Below are 7,077 nucleotides of genomic sequence, written 5' to 3'. Positions count from 1 at the left end.
GAGGGGGGGGGGGGGGAGAGAGAGAGAGAGCGAGCGAGCAGGCATACGAGACGTTACGACTTCCATGGTAATCGGTCATAAACCGCGCAACTATTCTTACGTACAGGACCGACTACGTAGCAAGCTCCGTAGCGAGCTTCGCAGCAAGCTCCGTATTGTCCCGCACCTGCGTTCTCGATCTTCTTTGTCTATCGAAATAACGTTCGACGTTGTCTCTAATTGTTAGAATACTCGAGATCTACGAGTCGAAAGACGAATCTTACGGTTACCTATTCGATCGTCGAAAGACAAGATCCAAAGGCAAAGTCGAGTCGAAATAGCGCGCGGTCCAGCGAAAGACAACGCCCTTGGGTACTTATATACGATGTTGGTGGTAAAGATGAGAAGTAAGAGACGCGGAGTCGAGGGGGTGGTCCGCCGATGGTCGAAGCTGCAAGAAGGAGGATGGAGATGAGGAGGGTGGTAGGAGGTGGTGGCGAAGGTAAAGGCGGTGGTGGAGACAGAGGTGGAAGTAGAGGAAGGGAGGGTCGAGTAGGTATGTATAAGCAGAAGAAAGCGCGGGTCGATTAAAAGTAGCGAGGGTGTTTCTCCTCTCGTTACCGGAGAGCTAGCGTGAGCTGAAGCGAGAACGAGCTAAAGGAGGATGACGAAGGGGTGCGCGGCGAGGAAACGGGGGATGAAGAAGAGGGCGATGCGCAGAGTCGGAGGAGAAGGAGTAAACCGAACTCGGTTGGCGGAGCGAGAGAGGCGACAAGGGAGCCAGAAGAAAAAAGCTTGTAAAGCAAACGCGCCGAAGAGAGACGAGAGATGTAGTTTCCAATCCGGTAAGAGAGAAACGCCGCCTACGTTGCCTCGCGTCTCCGCTGGATAGACGGAGACGGATCGTCGCAGGGAGAAACGGACAGAGAGAGAGAGAGAGAGAGAGAGAGAGAGAGAGAGAGAGAGAGAGCGGCAGGGGGAGGGGGCAGAGGGAGGGAGGGAGGGAGAGAATGAGAGAATCTCAACCTTTATTTAGATTCAAGTTAAGAAAGGGTTGTAAGTGCGTTCGTGCTTGACTAGGGTTGCCGACGTTTTCCGAGGGCGCCTAACGCATAGGAAAGAAACGTTCTTTGCCCGCGAGAATGTAAATTTTATTATTAAAGTAGCAGATTAATGCGGAAGCAATGCCGCCCCGCGGTTACAACTCGAGGAATCCGCTTGCGGTGTCGAGAGTCGTGCCGCGATCGGAACGCAGTATTTTACAACGACGATCTACGTATCTACTATCGTTGAGACCGAAATGACAACGGTTGCGTCGTCTCTAATAGCTGCGATGCGATTTTAACGAATGTCATTGTACGCTCCTAACGATAGTCGAAACATTTCGCTCACCTTTCCATTGCTCGTCGAAGAAAGTAGGAACGTTTCTTCGCATCTGCTGCTGCTGTTCCATCAAACGATTACTTTGAAAGAAGCGAGCGCGCGGATGGAGAAATAGGGAATCACGAATTTCATTTCGAAGCCATCGCCGACGCTAACATCAGCTGCTTCCGAGTTAAACTTTAATTTAACGCATCAGAGACAACGGAGTTCCTTTCGTTCATCTTCTTTCATCTCTGTACGCGTTCTACCATCTCGTAGAAACACTATACATTTTGCACGATCTTCCTTTTCGATTGCGTCTAGAGAAAGAAATGTGTCCACACATTTTTTTGTAACAAACGAAACTTTACACCGTCCGAATAACTTTTGCTTCATCCGGTCTCATCGTGATAAAGAAATTCAGATGGACGGCTTCGCGTACAAAGGCGCCACGCTAATTGAACATGCTTATCGGCCTTGATCGATCATTGAAGGAAAAAATATATAAAGCGCGTCACGAAGCGCCTGTAAGCCGTTGGAATCGTATCGAGGTGCTGCATGCGTCTGCTCTATAAGCTGTCCATACGAAGCAACAACACATTTGTGCCCATGTAGCATGACTTTGGATAGCAGGAGAAAGAGATATGAGGGAGCGGGAGCGAAAGAGAGAGAGAGAGAGAGAGAGAGAGAGAGAGAGAGAGCGAGAGAGAGAGAGAGGGAGGGAGGGAGAGAGGGAGAAAAGAACATCACGGTCGCCCATGTAGTTCTTCTTCTTTTAAACGAATTACAACGATAAGGACTCTGACAAAGGTGGTTTCGTCCGGGGACTCGCGTACGTTCTACGAGGAGAAGGCTAATAAATGCGTGAGCAGTTATGTGTGAGTGCGTGACGCGTAAGTACGACGCGCTCCTTTCATCGTTCTCCTCCTTTCTCCCTTCGCGATCCTCTTTTCCCTTCGGCATCTCCTTTTCGTTCGCCCCTCGCCCCTAGGTATCTATCTATCCGTCTATCTGTACGTATACCTATATCTACCTATTCGTCGATCTCGCACACATTCGCTTTCTCGGATCTGATTCGATTTGTCGTACATTGCCACTCGCTATGCGATTACATATCAGGAATTTTGCCTTCTCGAAGCGCGTCTACATAAACCGAAATAGCTTTATTACTTTACGCGCACGTACTGTACCACTCGCTTTTTTGTAAGCTTTTGCCGATTATCCAAACTCGATTCGCAATTTTCAACTCGAATCGACGATCGAAGCAACGATCGAAGCAACGATCTCTGAAGGCGTTCGCTCGGTGAGATTTGGCGCATCGCGTACAACAAAATGAGCCTCGGCGATGGGAGGAAGGGAAGACTGGAAGACCGGGGAGGGGAGAAACGCTGGGGGCAGCAGATCTCGAGGATGAAGAAAAAAGAGAGAAGGAAGCAAAGGGTACACGGGCCGAGCTCTAGGAAAAGTCTTAAATCCTTGAATGAACCGGTCAAATGGTAACCACGGCCGAGCCAAGAATGAATGGTTTGTGGAAGCCGCGGCGGCAGTTTCAGCCGGTTCCAGTTTGAGTTCCTCGCTTCTCGCTATTTCTCCTCTTCTTTCTCCGTCTATACTTTGCCTCGTCTCTGTTCTTCCCCTTCTCTCGTCCTCGCCCTCGCTCTCGCCCTCGCTCTCGCCCTCGTCCTCGCCCTCGCTCTCGCCCGCGCCTTAGCCCTAGCCCTTGTCTCTCCATCAACGCCACCATCACCGCCAACACCACTTGGATCGTCTCTAATTATGTCATAACAATTTAACCGCGTACGCTTTGGTCCTCGTCCGTCCCTTTTCTTCTACCTTCGTTCTCTTTGCTCCTTGACTCAGAATCGTACCGATGCCCTCTACTTTCCCTTCTTCGACGTTTTTATCCTTTTTCACTTTTCTTCGTCAAGCAAGATCAATGGGGGAAGAGAGAGAGAGAGAGAGAGAGAGAGAGAGAGAGAGAGGGAGGGAGAGAGAACGAAACGTAAGCCGAAGGAAATTTCTCAAGGCCTTCGTTGTCTTCTTTCTTTATTTTAAAAGGGATATTCCAAGACGATACACCTACGTACTCGCATTCGTTGAAACTTGAAAGATGTCTCGAAGAAGGCAAAGTAAGGGCGTTTCGAGTTAATTTCTTATCTCCAAGGCTTCCCTTAGCTTTCTCAGCAGCTATAGGTACATTAAAAAATCATCATTAAGCTAGTGGCAATCTTTCGGAACTTGGCATAGGAACGTCTCGACCACCAGGCTTTCGCGGTTATCGGTAGCGTAGATGTTAGTGCTCGATCGGGCCGATCCTCGGGGTCAAGTAAGTACCCGCGTGAAGATCAAAGGAAGAAGGAAATCGAAGCTTTCCGCATTAGGGAGTTAAAGGCTCGGAAAATTTGACTCGTGCCGTCCGCAAGTCGCGATAGAGAAAACTCGCATTGCCGGAACGCCCTACAAAGTGAAAAGAACGGCGTAGTTCTCGAGAAAGTACCTTGGAAAAGTAACGACGATTGATACCCGAAGCGTGCAAAGTATCGAAAAAGATGCTTGAAATCCGTCGATGACGTTTCTCATGAAATATGTTAATCGAGCTAGTCGTCTCGGCACGACGAGTAAGTACAATGACACTAGGTCCGGTCGATGAGAACAGCAAAGTTCTCGGTTGCGAAAATGAAACTTGCGCAAAAAGCAAAAAAGGAAGCAAGAAAGAAGAAGAAGAACGCCGCGATAAGAAAAAGGAAGTCGATCGATTCTCGTAGTAATACACTCGGGCTCGCTGCTGCTGCTGCGAGAGAGAGAGAGAGAGAGAGAGAGAGAGAGAGAGAGAGAGAGAGAGAGATGGAGGGAGGGAGAGAGCTCCCGTCTCGATCTCATTCTCCTCCCTCGCTTCTCTCTTTGTCGGACACGCATCAGTCTCGCATCTTGGTCCGGTCCAAGCTACGAACAAAGTTAATGCAGGGTCGTGCGAGCCGAGTGTGGGAAGCAGGATGGATACTATCGCCTTAGCTTCTTCTCTCCTTCGACTACCAGGGGAATCTAGGTAAAAAAGCGTGAAGAGTAAAAAAGCAGTTTGTACGGAAGATAGAAGTACCTACGTATCGAATATCTATATCGGTCGCGCGGAGGACGGCGAACGATTAGAACGCTCCGAATCGCGGTAAGAAGAGATTATTTCCATCTTTCGATTCGGATTCCTTCGAGATCGCGGCTTTGAAGTTTCTTTTCCTTTGACCTTTTTGGGGATGGTCCTAGGTAAAGGTCCTCTCCCAAAGTGCTATCACGTAGCGCTCGCTTTTGCCACATAGATAATTGAGTCTCGAATCGTCTCTATCTCTCTCGTGCTCGATCGGTCGGTCGGTCGATCGGTCGCGAGAACTCCCCCCACCCTTGTCACCTATCGTATGGACCGCCGACGGAGGCTCGACTCCGGAGTCATTGACTCCGTTTCCGGTTGAGCTTCGGCCGACTTCTCCATCGCTCGCATTGTTATCCTCGAACGTTCTCCTTCCACTCGGCCTGTCTTTCTTTTTCTCTCTTCTTCCGCTCCTCGAAAGATTCGTCCTCGAGGCTCGCGCGTTCGAGTAGCTCCGATTTCTCTCAGTGCCACCTTCTCCGTTTCTCTATCTACCATTGGGAACGAAAAAGTGTTTAGAGCCGTATATAGCCGAGTACCTACGTAGACGGCCACGTAGACGTCCGACCAAAGGACGACACTATGGAAAAGTTTTCCCGTTTGAGTATCTATCCGTGATATTCCGATGCAGGAGAAAGGCGAATGCGCGAAGACGGCCGAATGTCGTTGGCCAGTCGAAGAACAATGTCGTGTTTTTTGCGAACCTTCGGGCCGCTTCCACACGGGATGTGTACGAGATGGCAGTGCTCGAAGGCTGGCCTATGGGTTTTATGGCCGCGTAATAGGCCCCTTAGCCTCTCGAACCCGGGGCATCGGTTGGAAGGAATATACCTACGGAGGGAACGACAGGAGCGAGGACTCGATCGACTCTCGCACTTCTCCGACTAACGATTGTACGCACTACGCACGTTTACGAAGCAGACGGATGCTCGTGACGAAACGAAGCGACGAGAATTTTTTTCTCTTTCTTTTTTAACGATTCATAGATCGATCGGCATTATTATCTTCTCCTAGTTTTAATTCGACGTGCTCGAGACCGTTCGACGCTATCTATAATTTCCAAAAGTTTTCCGTTGGCGCGAACCGCGCGATCGCATGCAATTTTATTTACTCCTAAAATCTCGAGAGAAAGATCCTGACTGAGAAAATTATTCGTAGAATGTCCATAATGTCATAATGTTAATCTCAGTTTCGTGACTATAGACGATTCCGAATCGATGTTAATCTGATTAAACGCGTTCCATAATGCAAATGCTTATTCTTGAAATTCCGCACCGCGGATCTAGGATATTCTTAAACGAGACTTTCTGAATGAACGACTAGAGCTCGACGCATAAAAATAATATAACGTTTCGCACGGCTAACGATAACCGTGTTCTTGTAACGTCGTTATTATCGCGTTAAACGAGGAGGTCACGGATGCGCGTGAATCAGAAAGATGAATCGACCACGTCTTAGAAGCGCTCGAACGTTATTGCGATAATGCGTGAAACGAGAAAAAGTCGGAGTACTTACTTACGTTAGTACAGTAGTAACCTACGTGTAAAACGTTCATTATCGGAAAAGGGAGATACCAAGCGGGATTTTCTATCGTCCCATCGAACGTAGAGAATTTGTGAGAAAGCGTGAGGTCGAACGGTCGATCGAACGGAGTCGCAGGTGCACAAAAAGCGGTCTCCTCCCTTCGGAGTCCATCGCGTTCCGGATACCCTGCGAAGCCGTCATCGCGGGCGCATTCGCGGTCATCGCGGTATCCATGGCCGTGGTATCAACGTTTGTTCTCTCTCTCTCTCTCTCTCTCTTTGTTGCCTCCTCGCGCTTTTCTTCGTTCGCATACAGGCGAACACAGCGCGCGCGCGTGTGTTCCGATTAACCGTCCGACCGACGATCGACCGACGGACGGCCGATCGCGTCGGTCGATTCACCTTACCTCACCGCGCCGCGCGCACCGATCGAGCTACATTCACGGCCGATCGGCCGATCTGGTCGTCCAGTACGAGATTCGAAGCAACCGGAGCGCTTAGTCATGCTCGGCGTTCCCAGGCGTGGAGCGCTCGAAGCGGTGTGACCACCGATGGACGTGTACACATCTACTGGGTGTCTCTTTCAAACTATGTCGATACTCCGTCGAACGCAGGAATACGCAGGAACGAATCTGGCGATCGGAGGAGTAAGTTTTCGAGCAAACGACGCGGATAACTGGGCAGGGAGAATAACGTGACGAGACGAGGCGCGTTGCGTTCTCGATGGACTCGAAAGAAGAATAAAGCTACGTAGGAGCGTTCGCACGGCACGGTAACGAGAAGTAACGTACGATCGGTTAAAGGATCGGTTAAACTCGGTTAAGAACGCGAGTCTACGATCCGTTCCGTATTTTCTCAACTTCCTTCTCTTCTCGATGGACGAAAGGATGAAAAGTTTCGCGAGGTAGAACAAATATACCAGGCGATGACGTCGGATTTGTTTCGGTCGTTACCTTCGTTTCGGTCTTAAGAACGAACACCCTGTAGGGAGGGAATCGTAGCGGTCCCTCGCGAATAATTCTTCCGTAAGTTAAGATCGTAGATCGAGTACGAGCGTATACGAATACGCGTATC

The sequence above is a fragment of the Vespula pensylvanica genome, chromosome 6 (genome assembly GCF_014466175.1).
Source record: "Vespula pensylvanica isolate Volc-1 chromosome 6, ASM1446617v1, whole genome shotgun sequence".
Classification (NCBI taxonomy): domain Eukaryota; kingdom Metazoa; phylum Arthropoda; class Insecta; order Hymenoptera; family Vespidae; genus Vespula; species Vespula pensylvanica.
This window is presented reverse-complemented; position numbering follows the sequence as displayed.